The sequence below is a fragment of the Cervus elaphus genome, chromosome 33 (genome assembly GCF_910594005.1).
Source record: "Cervus elaphus chromosome 33, mCerEla1.1, whole genome shotgun sequence".
Lineage (NCBI taxonomy): Eukaryota > Metazoa > Chordata > Mammalia > Artiodactyla > Cervidae > Cervus > Cervus elaphus.
The window spans coordinates 37720483-37737629 of NC_057847.1; positions in this window are offsets into that span (position 1 = coordinate 37720483).

Below are 17147 nucleotides of genomic sequence, written 5' to 3' on the forward strand. Positions count from 1 at the left end.
GTAACACAGACTTTAAAGACACCTCGGATGGGCTTAATTCCTCAAGAACCAGTCTGAAAGGGTTCCATCAGATAGTCTGAACAATCTTAATTCAACCAAACAGCAAAACAATTTCCAAAACCATAGGTAGGTGATGGATACTGCTTTCATTTCAGTTAACTAAAAATATTTGATCCACTATGGTGCATCTCAGTGTAAGATCTTTAAAAGACAAAAATTGATTAATCCATGCAAGTTTCAGACAACACCTAATCTAAATGCCAGAGCCTGTGCTCAGATTTAATCAAGCTCTGGATGTTATTTATTGATCTACCCAAAAAAGGTGTTTTTTTGTTTTCCTTCTACAAAGGTACTTGAGTAATGGGTAAGCTATCAAAACTAGCATTAATTCCTATTATATAATGCATTGATTTTTTGCAAACACTAGGTAGGAAGAGACTAAGTCAGAATAGTTTATGCTATTGAAAATGTCAAATTAAGAGAATTAGTAGCTTTTAGGAGAAGGTATAGATAAATTTTACTTCTTGTTTTCCTACCACCACCTACTTGGGGATGATAAACACAAATGAAGCAAATTCTACAGACACACACTCCTACTCCGTCTCGCCTCACTAGGTTACCAGGTATACCGTGGTTAGCTTTATGGGTAAGCTCATGAAGCACTTTCCATGTAAATGTGAGTTTAAGTATACAGGAAAAGCACCCAGGCCCCAAATGTCTTCTTTTCACCCCGTCTAATGACTCCTGAAACAAATATTTCATCATTTCATGTAATGGCTAATCCCTGAGCAAAATAAATTTTATTTCTCAAAAAAGAATTAATATTTTATTTCAGGTATATAATATTCATTGTTTATTCCAAATGGAATAATAGGAGAGCATACCTTTATGACTTTGCCTGGCTAATTATTAGAATTATCTGGTACACTTCTTAAAAATGTCGATGCACTAGGCATCTATTTTTTGCTTATCTGTTTGTAAAAATGACAGAGATTCTTATTTTAGCCTGGGTATTTGGTTTTTGGGGGGAAGGGGTGCGGTGCGGGGAGAAATGATAGAGAATGTTAAGTGATTCTAATGGGTAGCCATGCTTGAAAACCACTGGGAGCGTTTTTGAGCAAATGTGAATAGATACAGGAGAAAGCAAGAGCATATGAGGTAACTGAGGAAAGAGAAAAATAATATGTAAAACAGAGACACAGTGTGGGGAGAGCAGTCAAAAACAAGGGTTACAATTGTGTCTTGCCCAACAAAGTAAACCTAGGACTTGTTCAGAAGGACAGTGTTGGGGTGGGAAGAGAGGGAGCAATGTGTCTGGGGAGAAAATGTATAACAATCTAGTTTCAGACCATTTATCACTGCAGACACAGAAATGAGTTTTGTAGAGTTGGTCTTGACAAACAGGGTCAATGAGTTTTTCCATAATAAGGTATGGATTAAATTATTGAAAATAATTTCTAATGCAGAAGTAGTCACTCCCTTTTATAGCCTTATTTGAAAGTTTAGACCATAAAATAAAAGTACATTCATAAAAATATGCATTTTTAAACTATGAGAGAAAAATTATTTCACAATTTACACATAGGTAACTGATACTCAAAATAAGCCACATAAGTAGAAAAGAAATACTTTCATTATTATTTTTTCTCTTTTACATGTCCTATCTCTTTCCCTTTTTGTGGAAATTGCTCCTTTCTCAGGAAAAAAAAGATTTACATTTTGAAGTTAACAATAAAACAAAGCATATAACATAGCCTGAATGGGAGGGGAATTTGAGGAAGAATGGGTACATGTATACGTCTGGCCGAGTTTCTCTGCTGTGCATCTGAAACTATCACACCATTGTTAACTACGAGGTTAATATACCTTAGAACAAATGTCATACTCCAATATAAAATAAAAAGTTCTTAAAAAATAAAAGAGGATGTCCAACTTTAATACAAAAAATGTTACCAAAAAAAAACAAAAACAAACCCAAAACTTGATCTCTAAGTGTAAATACCCAATTAGACCTACCATGTACTCTACATAAGAATTTTAGTAAATCTTGCACCCTAAACATCAAAGAAACTATTAAAACTTTTAATTTTAGCAATCTCATTCAAAGGTTCTAACCATTATTACTGGCCAAATGAGAGACTAGCTAATTCTTCAGAAATGTAACAAGTTTCTAAATAATTCTACAAATACTGCCTTTTTTAAATGTACATTTTAAAAAAATAAATAAATAAAATAAATAAAATGTACATTTTATTGGTGAAAATGCTTTTTTTCTAAGTCAAAATAATTTTACTTTACCAGATATATTGCATTTTTGTTGTATGAAGAAGCCATATAACAAAAATATAACTGAAACATTGATAATTTTGAACAAAAGCTGAAATCCTTTCAGTTCATGATGTATAAAACAAGCTTACATAGCCTAAACTGTTTATAGTTCTACTTATTAGAAATTGGTCTACTTATTAGAAACTATAAAGACTCATGAGAAACCAACAAAGAGGAAAATCTTAGCCAATTCACAAACATACTATCTTATTATTCCATTTGGAATAAATAATGAGTATTGTATTCCTGAAATAAAATATTATTTCTTGAAAAATGAAAATTATTTTGCTCATATTTATATCTTTAAATAAACTAAAGTTCTAAAGGACCCATTGAAGATTTACTTTCCTTCTTAAGTTCTTAACTTTTATTTGATACAATTTTTTTTCTTCATACTGCTTTTATAGTAGTTGAAAAAGAGATCAGTTACCATATCGTTTATTTTAATAACATTGCTAATAACAGTCATTATTCTGAAACCAGATTACCTGAGTTCAAATCCTAACTCAGCTACTGTTTACAATGTCTTTAGGCAAATGACTCTATTCTTCATCTGAAAAATGAGGAAAAGTATCTCACTGGAGATATTATTATGAGAATTGAATTAGTTAATATACATTATACATAGTTAATATACCTTAGCACAAATGTCATAAAGTAAGCATTCAGTAAGTATTTATTATTACTATTATCACTATAATATTTTTAGTATTTTTTAAAATCATCTTTCTTCCAGAGTTGCCTTGGTGTCTGAAATACTATTTTTGCTTGTTTTTTAAAAATCTGAATATTAGTTGATTCTTAAATACTTGACTTGAATTTCTAACCCATATTATAATAAATTGAATCCAAGGGTATTTATTTGAGGTAAGGGCTAGAGGCATGATAATAATAATTTGTACAGAGGCAGATTTTAGAAATACAAAATCAAAGTGCTGAAAGGATTCTAAAGGGTTATCTGCATTTCTTCCCTCTCTTCCCAGTCTCTACCCCTACCATCTCACACCTATATCAGGCAGCTTCCTTCTTCCAAGACCAAATGACTCTATACTGGACTTTTAAATACTTCAATAAACCTGAAGGAAGAAATGGCAACCCATCAACCCATCCCAGTGTTCTTGCCTGGAGAATTCCATGGACAGAGGACCCTAGTGGGCTACAGCCCACAGGGTCGCAAAGAGTCAGACACGGCTGAAGCAACTTAGTGCGCATGCACATGTCCTCCTGATTTGAGGCAGCCAATAATGTACTGAAGAGTACGTGGTTTCAGGCAAGCCAAATCTGAGGTTAATTCTCGCTCTAACATTTATCAGTCATATACCCATGGGAAAGATAACAAACTTGTGCTTCAATCTATCTGTAAAATGAAGCCAATCCTCATCTTGCAGGGTTGTTGTAGAGAGTAGTTTACAAGCTTTATAAATTATCAGTAATAATTTACCATCATAGCTGTAAATAAAGATGTACACAGATGACAATATTTTTCAGAAATGTTATACAATCCTAACAATGAAATATGTATTTTTTGAGAAAACACATGACAAAAAAACTAATTTGAGGAGTTTAGAATGCTATAAATTTAGAATTAAAAAGCAATTGGTGATATGATTTATTTACAAAAGTATTTTTAAGATATACCTATACATTGATTTCTAAATCTAATAGATAAAAATGTGGTTTTGAGTTTTATTTTTATTTCAAATTAAATATTTTGTGATGAGCATATTTGTTAAAGCCAGTATTTGCAATTTGCTTATCAGACAACTTCATTATAGATAGGCAGATAGTAATTAGTATATAGAGGTAGTCCATGAAATTTTACAAAGGTTTTTAGATTATTACCAGCTAAGAAAGAGTATATTAAAACAAAAGTAAATAGGAAATTATCTACTTGCTTATTTTAAGTCCCTGAGATTTATTCCAGTGAGACCAATAAACAGGATAAAATAAAAAAGGCAGAAGGCCAAAGTGTCATAAATGCTGTTAAAGTATTCGATAAAAACTACTATCCACTGGAGGTTCACTGCAGCACATTGGAAAAAATGGTCTTCCCATATTTAGACACAAGCGATAGCAAGCCAAACACTCTGAAAAAGATGTGATACTGTTATATAACAACACACAGAACCATATTTAATTTATTATTGCTACCTATGTGGCCTATAATGTTAGTAAGATTTGATGTACATGATATAATGTTTGGAAGCTGCCCTGATTATTCTACCCTAATTAGCAGGATGTCTGGTAAAAGTCAGCAAACAACACAATCCCTTGGCTTGGTACTAAAAACTAAGTCTTAAATCTCCATAATATTTTTAAAACAAACAAACTAGAATATGAATTTTTTTTTCCTAGACTCATCCTTTTCAAAAATTTTTAAGATCCTTCCAGTTGATACGTAAGATAGGGCACATACTGTCAAGAATAAGTTGTTAAAGTGAATATGAAACATGCTTCTCAAAATATCATCTACACATTTACCAGAAGGTAAAATAAACATGTAAAATATCAAGAATACAGTAAGTTTGTATTAAAATCTTATGCAATATAGGAATGGTGTAAAAATTATCACATATTGTATTACTTGTTCACTTAATAGTTTATTAGCATTTCATAAATATTTTAAGAAAAATGTAATTTAAATAGTCAAAGGATTAATATAATGCTAATCAGAACTGAAAATGCTATGAACCTGATTAGAAAATGCAGAATAGTCAACTTTCTCTAACTCATTCATTAGTTAAAGGTAAAAAGATCATTTTTAAAAATTTTAACTAAATCCATAAGCTAACACAGTTAACTTAATACCTTTGCAAACCATGGCATTAAGTAAGAAAGCTGGCTTGATGGCCATGTACACTGTTTGTACTGAGAGTTATCTAGAATATTTCAGGTTATACAGAGTCCTCTGCTCACTGTCACTAACTATCATAATAATTTAAAGTATTTATCAAAGAACGCTGACAAAAAAGAAAACTCTCTGTATAGTTTCTCTCTTTTCAGTTCAATCTTGGTTCATACTTCATGGACAAAGTTTTTGAACGTCAATAGGAACACTTTATGACACTTCCAATCTCCTTTGGGGTTTAATAAGTTTTAATGCACAGCACTGGCATTAGTGAGTTTAATTATCTGCCACATGTCATAGATCTGCTATGTTGATAGATGTCATATATCTGCAGCATGTTGATTGATAAAGAAGGTATTATTAATAATATAATACTTTAAGGCAAAATTTTTAGAATTAATCTACTTTTTTTTTTTTTTTAGAATTAATCTACTTTTAAAATGAATCAATACATTAACCATCAAAGCTTACTTAACATATCTCAGAAATACATGATTATTTAAAGGCGACTGCTATAAAATTTAAGTTTTTTTTTAACTTTTCCACCAAAATAACTATTTTGATTTAGGAGAGCCCAGACGTCAGGATAAGAGCCCAAAGCATCCAGTCCAAATATAAAATTTCCCTGAAGATTCATGTTCTAAAAGAAATCCATAGAGAAAGGTCAATGAATCATAACAGGGAAGTTCTTTGAGGGTCGCAAAGGTAGCTTGCTTTATTAACTATGGTTACCTAGCTCATGCAAACAATATAAGATCAAATTCAAAGACCTGTCTTGCTTCAGCCAAGAAAAATGGAACCTAAAATCTGGGGTCTTTAAAGTTTCATATAGTAAATTCAGGACTTATTTGCAATACAGAATAACCCATTGAGTAATCTGTGGGCTTTCACCTAATGGCTCCAAAAAAGCAAGAGCACCAAAACTGCCTAGGAGAGTATGGTTCCTGCACTAGGTTCCCAGCAACCTAGACCTGCTGGAGGTAACCGCAGGAGTCACGGAGGAACTAAGGAAGAGAGGCCTGGGGGCAGAAATCCGCAGACCTCCGCCTGCTCCAACGAACACTGCCACTTTCACACTCTGCCTTCTGCACTTTGAAAAAGAGTTGTGCTGCTAAAGAATTCTGAAGTCCTCCTAGAGAAACTCAGAGTGACTGAAAAGTCTGTATCTTTTCTTAGCTTCTTTCTATTGAATGTGTTATTTTAAATATGAATTAGCCTCTATCCCCTTCAATTCATCTACCAGTCGAGGGAGTAGTGTAGACGATGTGGTAGCTATAAGAAAATCATTTGATATCTGCGTTTAAAGAGTGACTTTTTTATTAAAAGTAAAATATATAAGAAATAAGTAAAATTAGCTAAGGCAATGTAATAGTTTGCCTATAAACTGAAAAACAGAGAGAGAATCAGGTGTTTATAACTAAATTCTACTCTATGACACTTTTGATTTGTGTATGAAACTATTCTACTAGAACATTTGAAGAAATGAACAATTTGCCACCCCTTTTTCTTATATACTGATGGTTTGGTTGAGCAATGAAAAGAGATTTTATGTCCTGTAATAGGTTGTTGACTAACACACTAATAAAATTTGTACGGCACTCCAATATAAAAAAAATGCTATCATAAACATTAATAATGAAACATTATAATTATTCATTTTATTAATTTAAAAATCACATAAATACCAAATTCTACCTTTAAAATATTCAGCTTGTTTTAAAATGAAAATAATATATTTTCCTCCCAAAACTTTAACTAACAACCTAGAAAGGCACATAACATTATTCCTGTCAACTTTCTCTTAAACTGTCACAGCATCCCTTACCCCAGGATTACACATCCTCCAAAATTACATTTTCTGTAGCTAGTGGATACCTCCCTATTTTAGATGTCAATTTCTAATTTCATCAGTACAGTCAAATTTTTAATTACGTCGACTGACACAGTTGGAATTGATAAGTGAGTGAGGAAACAAAATCTCATACACCCATGGAGTAACTGTAAACCGAAACAGCCTTTAGCCCAGAAATTCTACTTTTAGAAACTTACCAAATAGATATCTAACACAAGTACACAGAGATACATATAACATAGCATTTTTTACAACAGAAAAACCTAGTAACAACTACATGTGTATCAGTAAGGACTAGTTAAGCCAGATATAATTTACCCATATAATATTAATAGTAAAGATGTTAGGAGAATGCAATCATGTACTGATTTAGAAATTTAGCCTTAAAATATTAAATGAACAATTTAAGTTGCACAATAGCACAACATGGTTTCTTCTAATGGAATTCATAGTAAAAAGTCAGTTAAATTTAATCCAATTGAGTTATTGTCATTTAATCAGAAGCCCTGTTTGTCTTAACCTAAGACTCAAGGTGTTGCATCAAGATGATCCATTTTATGGCATCAGGTCTTTCCAAATTTACCGTTCTATTACCTTCTCTACACTTATTTCCTAAGCATCAAATCTATCACTATTTCCCAAATAGGCTTCTGCTTCTCTACCTCCTACACTTGGCTTAAGAGTTTTTTTTTCCTTTCCAGAATATCTTTCCAACTCCTGACTTCTGCAAATCCAAGCTCAACAAGTAACACACTCAAAAAGCCTTTCATGATTCCCTCAACTAGATGTGTAATCACATTTTCTCCTATGGTCCCAAAGGATTCTACCTATTCTTCTCTTCTAGAATTCATCACTCCCCACTTTTCATCATGCAATATAGTGTTTCACAACAATATAGTGTTTCACAGATAATCCATATTTAATTCATCCTACATTTTCCATGGTGCCTATATCTAAGCCTCTATCATAGTAAGCAATCAACAAGGGCTTGCTATATTAAAATACTCAGATCAACATAAAAAGCTCTTACTGTATCAGTTTTACCTTAACTGAAGTGTCCTCAGTCTTTCTGTGGAGAGGAGCTACTTATCATTTCTCAAAGTTGTGAACACAAAAGAGTGGTAGAAGAGAAAGAAAATTTATCTAAACTATAGTAACCGTAAACAGAGACATGGGGGTGTACCACTGTTCATAACTCAATGGAAATGAGGGTGTATCACTGTCCATTATAATTCATCTTTCAACTGGCAATCCATAGAGAAAAAAGAGGAGTATTGAGACAACTGGTCTGGAGATCTATCAGGGAGGCTTTTGAAATAACGGTAGAGAAATCCTGAGCTTTGGTTCAGGCATTCACGTTAAAGAGTTTCCTCCTGGAGTACATGTTCACTAGGATTTCTATGAAATGAACTATTACAGTGTTGCTTTCAGTTTGTAATAAAAATAAACTAAAACCTTTAATTGTAGTTTAAGACTGCAAAAAGAGCAAGAAGAAATAAAATCCATTAGTCTGAAGATTTCATTTTAGAAATATTTGTATCCTCCTTCTTGCCAAATTGCATTCACTGATAAACAGATTTCATTTTTTTTACCATAAACTTCCCTTTTTTGTTATCGAGTAAAAATAAGGAGTAAAAGTAATCAAAAGACTGGCAGATGGAAGCAAGTGAGAAGCAATGTACACAGATAATTCAGAAATAGGAAATGTCTGAATTTTTAAAAATTGACTATATATCATTTCTAGAAAGTATGCCAATTAAATAAAAGAAATATATTTATACAAATAAAACCTTCAGATCTCAAAAAATTCTAACACAATTTTACCTCGCTCTCTTAAAAAGCTCAATACAGTCTGATTAGGATAATAAAATTTAGCTTCAAAAAAATATATAAAATCCAAAACAAGGAGTAAACTAAAAACTGTGCATTTGTTCTCTATTCCTTTTACCATTTTTCAATCTGGAAACACTTCTAAATTTAGGAGTGAGCTATAATAAGGCATGGTCAGATGACTGCCTAGTTCTTGAACATTAATAAATACTTAATTCTTGCACAGATGAAATATTGCATTTGGAGAGGTGGGTAGTAGGCAGTGTAAAAAAATAAGTAGAATCAATAACTTTAACTTTCCTCATTGCTGTGGTTCTCTTTTATTTTTAAATCCCAGAACCTGCAGATTTCTAAAGACTGAACAAATTGCATTGTTTGTATATAACAAAAACTATAATTTTTCTAATACTTTAAGTTTAGGAAACCCAAAATATATTTAAACAAGCTTTTTCCTTTTAATCTTCTGAGTTTTAACTATTTTTAGTCCTAGAGCTGATGAATTTATATATCCTAAATTACCTTTCTCAGCAAATGAACAGATTTCATTTCATCTTATCTGTTAGTTATGATGTAATGCTCCAATATATAAACATTATATAAACCCAAACAGCTCAATTCAAACTTACTATTCCTAAAGACAATAACAGAAAGTAATAACCTTCCATACTTTCGTGGATTCTGAATCTGAATGAAACAAAAATATAAAATTTAGGTGATATTTCTCTTGCAATATACAGAATACAACTTCTCAAATATGTAAATTAACTTATGACTCAGTTTGCTGGGTGATGTTCTCATCATGACTCAAATGGATGCAACCACTTAAAAATGAATGACTTGGGAGGCTGCCATGAACTATGAAGCGATCTGAGTAAGCTGCTTGTATCTGGCCTATATTAAGGGTAAGAAATTTTTCCATCTAGTACATTTTGGAGGTAATCCCTCTATAACTGAATAGAAATATGATAAATGGCTGGCATGGCTACACTGAATTCCTCCCCTCGAATTCTGCATTTGTTCCATGGATTAGAACTATTCTAGATGCTGTGGCATTTATTCTTTTGAGAATGACATCAGATGTCAAACAAGCAGTACTTCCGGACAACCTTCCAATTTCAGTGTATCTGGAGAAAAGCTACCTTATGGATGTCTGTAGAGGTTGCAGAGAGAGCACTGATCACCACATTTTAATCATGATAAGCTGGAGGGGAAGTACAAATGCTTCCACATAGAAATTGAGAAGACCGTATTCTCCAGGTTGCTCTTCTCTTACCGTCAAGGTGAAAAACTGCCTGTTCTAAAACATTACCATACCGTCACAGTGTTTTATAAAACAAAGAAAGTTATTTGAAAATAGTTATTTTAAAATCTTATGAACTTATTTCTATTTTTAGGAAAGTTACCATCACCAGAGTCCCTAGGCATGAAATTACAATGGACAGATAGTTTGCCACTGTGGTTAATAGCTGTTAAATTTAAAAAAGAAAAACGCTCTTCCTTTTCTTTCATTTTAATAAAAACAGACAAAAAAATCCTACAGGAGTGGCTCCAGATTTTGCTGCACATTGGAATCACCAAGCAATCTTTTAAAAACACTGCTGCCTAGCTCTGACCACCAAACACTCATACTCTGATTTATTTGGGATGGAGTGCAAACCCAGAAAACAGGATTTCTAAAAAGTTCCCTTGATGATTCAAATGTGAAAACACTGATGTAAAGCTATAAGATGCTGATAGTCTCTTCCTCCATCCATGTCAAAAAAGGACAAGAGATAGTTCCTACAAAGAACCACACCAGCAGATATGGGCCTGTTCATTTCAAAGACTAGAAGTGACTTTGATTTCAATAAATCAGTATGTTTACAGTAAGTATGTTTGTGTGTTGGCTTACTTGTGAAGTTGCTCAGTCGTGTCCGACTCTCTGCAACCCCACAGACTATAGCCTGCCAGGCTCCTCTGTCCATGGGATTCTCCAGGCAAGAATACTGGAGTGGGTTGCCATTTCCTTCTCCATTGTGTATTGGAGAGAGAGAATTGTTAAATGCCAAAAAATTTTAAAAGTTAAGCTTTAAATAAAGTTTAGCAATCTCAAAGAGAAAGAACTTAATTTTTTTAATTGCAGATCATAATGGAAAGAATATTGTAAATGACAAGTCTCTTGATATTTATATCAAAACATCCTTTATAACATATATACAAGTAGGTTATTAAACAAGTGATTCTATTTTGCTAATATATATATAATCTGCTATTCTAGAAAAGAAATAGATATAAATAAAATAGATATAAGAGGAAATAGGACATTACACACTAGTAAAGTTAATACTATCACTAAGGCAATGTTTCTCAAACCTCAAGTCACTGTCAAATTTACTAGGTCATAGCCAAAATGTCTTTCCAACGAAGTTGAACATAAAAGAAAAAATATCAGAGTGTTGAATGTGGTAAAGGAAAATGTTTTGTGAAACTTGTGTGAGTACTTATTTATTACTATGGTGATGGTTTAGTCGCCAAGTCACGTTGACTCTAGTGACTCCATGGACTATGGCCCTCCAGGCTTCTCTGTCCATGGGATTTTCCAGGCAAGAATATTGGAGTGAGTTGCCATTTCCTACTGCAGGATATCTTCACAACCCAGGGATGAAACCAGGGTCTCCTGAACTGCAGGCAGATTCTTTACCTACTGAGCCACCAGGGAAGACCCATTTATTATTGTGACTCACAGTTTAAAAACTCTAAAGTCACTGCTCTAGAGATTGTTCTACTGTAGCTTAGAACATGTGAACCCAAACTGCATAGAAAATCAGAGGTCCACAAAAAAGCAAAGTTCTTTATATAACTGGAAGATAGTTATAGATTTGCTTATCACTTCATTTTACAAATGAGGATACTGAAAATCATAAAAATAAAATGTCTTGTGTCCGGTGTTTTCTACCGTACCTTAAAAGTCAAGTTCCTCTGAAACCTATATTTACAAAACAAATTTAAGGCAGGTATTTCACATACTAAATTGCCTTGGCAACAACTACAGATTTTCAGTCATATTATGCGAACATTCCATGGATATGGTGACATTCACGCAAACTTTGTACTCAAATGGAAAGTATACTGTGTGCAAATTAAGTAATAAATTTAAAGGCTCTTGACTCTAGTGCTCAGAGGTATAGAATTATTTTCATAGATAGGAGATTATTAAGTATTCAGGCTCCAATAAGAGATCCTCAAAAAAGCACACAATTATGACAGTATCTAGGACTGCAGGATGAAAGGACTGTCAGAAATTCCCACTCACTATTCTCGATTTTATGTTCTTGTTCTCTAGTTTCATTATGGTGTCATACACAGACACACAGACTAACACGTTTATATTTTTGAAGATTACTGTAAAGAATCTGTAAAAAGAATTGAAAATGAAATTAAAAATCTATGTAACTTTAAACTCTGGAGCAAAGAGTTTCCTAAAAAGTGGTGATGCAAGTAGAACTGTTTCTCATGATCTATGAGGCCTGAACCTCTTCGGTTTGGTACTTTATTTCTTTTAACTATGCAAAGAAAGGGCTGATGGTGATGTCATTAATAAGATATAGTACACATAGTTGTATAGCCATTTTTTAAAAAAAGCCTTCCTCAATGGTTCTGGTACATACACTTCACGTTCCCATCTCCTTAATGGGTTATGTTAATATTAACTGAGAAAAATTAAATCTTTTAAATACACTTTAATCTTCATCACATTCAACTTAAAGGCAAGAGAACATGAGTCTATATCAGGTGGTTCAAGGAAGGACAAATAGAAAGATTTAGAATGTCAATTAAAATGTATCAGGCTACATGAAATAAGAAACCATTAAGTAGGTGAAGGTTATTGGGCAATGGGTGGAAGGTATATATTAGGAAAACTAGTACCAGATCTTTTTCCCACCTCATTCTGCCATAACACATGTCTAGCAAGTTTCCTTACAAGAGGTATTTGAGGGCACATCCTGTGAAGAGCAAACCTATAGAAACCTAGGAACTGCATAAATAAACAAGCAAGCATTGAGACCCATGAAAGAAAAGCTGGAGGAAGGAAGGGAAAGTGAGGGAGTTGCAGAATCTGTGATTCTGAATCACCCAAAGGGCTAATTATGATTTTTAAACAGCTAAGACAATAAAGATTAGTCTGTAACAAGGTCATTACATTTGGTTAAGGGCACACTGCTAAATGTAGTAAGAAAGATTTTAATGTCTGTGCAAATGAGGAAGCTGAATTGAAAAGGATCAAAGAAAGCATTGAAAGATGGGTCTGAAGTACAAAAGAAAGCAGGGGAAAATGGAGTGCCTCACATAGCTAAGAATGTCAAGATAAAGAACACAGAAATACCAATATAAAAAAATATTGTCCTTTCACAAAAAAGCCCAGATAATAAAGTGAATACTGAGAGAAGTGATTAGAAATAGACAATAACGCACAAAATTTAAAAAAAAAAAAAAACCAATGAGGGAGAAGTTAAATAAAAAGACAAATGGCATCTGATATTTATCCTGAAAACTTCACAACTGCTTTTGGGGAAAGCATAAAAATTCTGATCTGAAATAAACTAACTGATGAATCAGGCAGAGATTTTATCAAGATTCAGGTTTAGGGTGGTAGTGTGAGAAGGAAGAGTAAGTTTTTTAAAAAAGTTGTTGGCAAGAGAGTCAACAAGGGCAAAATGAGTGTCAGAAAGACAGCAGAGTTGGAGGAGGAAAGAACAAATTTGTTGAGGAGGAAGTCAGTATGTTTCTTTGACTTTCTTCACAGGAACAAAGCAGAATGTGAGTATAAATTAAGAGTCAATCCCAAAGGTAAGTGAGCTCTAAAAATTACTTAGAATGCAGTCATTAATATATATATATATACACATAGATATATATTATACACATATATACATAGCAAATCAAGACAGAGGTAGGAAAAAGTTTCATTTGAACAAAATATATAGCATTCTGTGGCAGGTAAACTGTGAAAGGAAAGGGTAAGTCCTAATTGCAGCTTCTATTTTCTCAGGATGGTGCTGAGTAGTAAACATTGCTATTATCTGACAAAATTACATCCAAAATCATAAAATTTTTGGTAATAAACAAATCAGGCTATAAAAGTACTAACCACCTTTGAAACATTTTTTATTTGAAATAACAGTTTCACCTTTTGTAAATTCCTGAGTGAGCTATTCAAAATAAAGAAATCTATATAATAACTGAGATGGTCTCATAAAATATCACTGATGATTGCAGATGGCCTAAACTGAATCTATATAACATGTATTTCATCCACTGAAGTTCAAGGATGTTAAAATATATATGTGATAGCTTAATACTGTAAACAGAAAGATTAAACTATTAAGAAGTTATAATTACACAGAATAGTCTAAATTTGACTTTATTACAAAGTGGGAGAGATGATTTTGCTAATTTGTTTAAGATACAAAGAAAAGAGCTCCCAATGCAGAGTGAGAAAAACATCCTGGAGCCTATAAAGAATAACCTTTTGTTGATAGAAGATGGCAAATGTTTGAATGCTCGCAAGTGTGCATACCGCTATTCAAAAAGGATATTTAAAACACACAAACACAGTTCAGACACACATATCTGAAACACTAGTTCCTTCTATCAACTTTCAAAGGCTGCCTTACTTGTACCCACAAATGGCAGCCCAGTAGGCAGTGACATCAGACCTAGAAATGATGTGGCCTGTACAGAATGCAGTGAAGTGCAGTGCTCTACTTGTTTGCAATAGTTTTATTTTTCGACTAGTTTTTATCACACTTGGCATGAACAAGGGAACATGTGCTTTGCTAAATTTGAACTTTTAAGATGAGACTGAATTAACTGAGAACCAAAAAATTGCTTCTGAATTATCCTAAGATTGAAAAATGCCTTCGCCTTCATACTAGGAATGACAAAATAAAAGACAAATACATCTTAAAAGTTGAAATGTGAGCTAGGAAGATCCTTTCAATCAGAAAGTTCCATTAATTTGCCATTTCTTGAAACTTAAGTGTGTATCTGAATACATATATCACACACATATGTAAGACATGTTTTTGTTGTTATTATTTAGTCACTAAGTCATGTCCAACTCTTTTGCAACCCCATGGACTGTAGCCCACTAAGCTTCTCTGTCCATGGGATTTCCCAGGCAAGACATATATATACTAAATAGGTATAACGCTTGCCCCAAAACTTAATCTTATATTTTTTCCTACTAGTAGTTGAACAAAATAACTATATTAGCTAAAATAACCAGAGATATAGCCCTAGAGATGCTCTCCCTTCATAAATTCCCTCTTCCTCCTCAAAAGGTTTGCCAAGATATACAAGTATAAATGATTTATATATATAATGAGTACCTTGTCATGTAGGTATTTTCAGAGTTAAAATCCAAAATAATTTTAATATAAAATTCCATTTATAAATCACAGCATATGTTTATAAGGAATCTAGTGATAAGTAATAGGTCAAACAACCTGAAAGAATCAGCTTGTGGTACAAGCTTCATCGCATTAATAATGTCACAGTTTGTATGTTTATTAAATTAAATATTACCAGCAAGGGTCTTCTAAATGCCATGTCCCTAATACTAGATCACATATTTATTTCAGAGTTAGCATAGTAAGAGGGGGAGCTATCACTAGAAGGTCTATTAAGCCATGGGCTTTTTTTTTTTTCATTGCTTTAATGGAACTATTCAAATCAAATTTTTCACGCTATGCCTTGAACACCGCTGCAAACCATACTGTGGGTGTAAAATACATGCAAGGCAGATATAATCATCTCAGATGAGACCAGTGACTTGTACACCATCAAGTTTACTTTATTGTGAAAGCAGTGGGGTTTTCTTTCAAGAGAATATATTTTTAAATATGCTGCAACCTAATTTACAAGCTGAAGACCAGAACCAGGAAGACACAAATCTCAAAGCAACAGAATTAAACCAAGTATAATGCAATGTCTAAAATCCTGCCTACTTTGTCTCTGTCTTCCTTGAGAAATGTATCTTGTTCTGGCAAAAGAAAATCTAACTGCCCAAAAGTAAGTCTTGCACTCAGATTGTAAATTCAACAAATCATACAGATTCAACTTGCTTAAAAATTCTCAGCCACCTTTTAAAAGATTGATCCTACAGATAATACGAAGAACACTTACTCTTTAAAATATTAAAATTAACCAAGCAATTGCCCACACACCAGAGTAAATTAAATATCTTAAAAATCGAATGCTTATCCTTGGTCTTTAAAGCTGCTAACTTCTTCAAAGCAAGTTTTTTTGTTTTTTTAATTCTAAAAATAAAAATAATTGTTACTGTTTCCTTTGGGGGACCTAGACTGGTCTGTTTTCACACAAGATCATAAGCTCTGTGGTTTTTCCCATCTCCATGGCTAAAACATATACATAATAAAAGAACTCATATACAGACAGAAAAGGTGCTGTACCAGAGGACAAGCAGAGTATTTTATAAAATCACTATAGACACAAATACCTTGCCCAAATATTGCTACAATGCATTTTAAATTCTCCAGGAATGTAACGACCTCTATTTAAAAGGCTTTTTTTCCCAAGCCTGCACCCTAAACAGAAAGTACAACATTCCTGAAGGCTTCAGTACTAAAAGAATAGATACTTAACATCACACACACACACAAAAAAGTGGGTCATAAGTAAACCAGTTTTAACAGCAGGATTTATAAGAAAATGTAAGCGCAGGAGGGAAGAAGGTTCATAAAGTTCTCTGTAGACCCTAAATTACATTTTAAGAGCTTGGAGAATGTTAAGTCAGTCCTAGAGTCAGAAACCGACCTGATTTTTTTTTAAGCAAACCCAGTAAATTTCCCCTAGGCCTAAAAAGGCTTCCATGTCCTAAACCCTAGTAGGTTGCCTGGCTTGGTTCTGGCGGAGCCACAAGCGCAGGAGGGCCGCACCCAAGGCTAGAGGCGAGGCCGGGAGCCACGCTGGACCAGGCTCTTGAAGGAACCGGAGAACCGCCTGGATTCCGGGTCTGGACCTTCGCTGGGCCCCCTGTCTAGACCCCCGGCCTGGATCCCTATCTGGACTCGCGGCCTGGAACCCGCGGCCGGAACAGCCAGAAGAGAGCAGCGCGCCCACCCAACGGCGAAGCCAGAGAGCCTGGGCCCAGGCTCAGCTGCTGGCCCAGGCCTTCGGAGCCGCCGCACTGCCGGCCGAGCTCGTGCGGACGTCCGTCCCCGCCGGCCTGGGCTCCCGGATGCACTCGGTCACAGCGCGCTCAGTGCCCGCCAGTCGGCCGCCCTG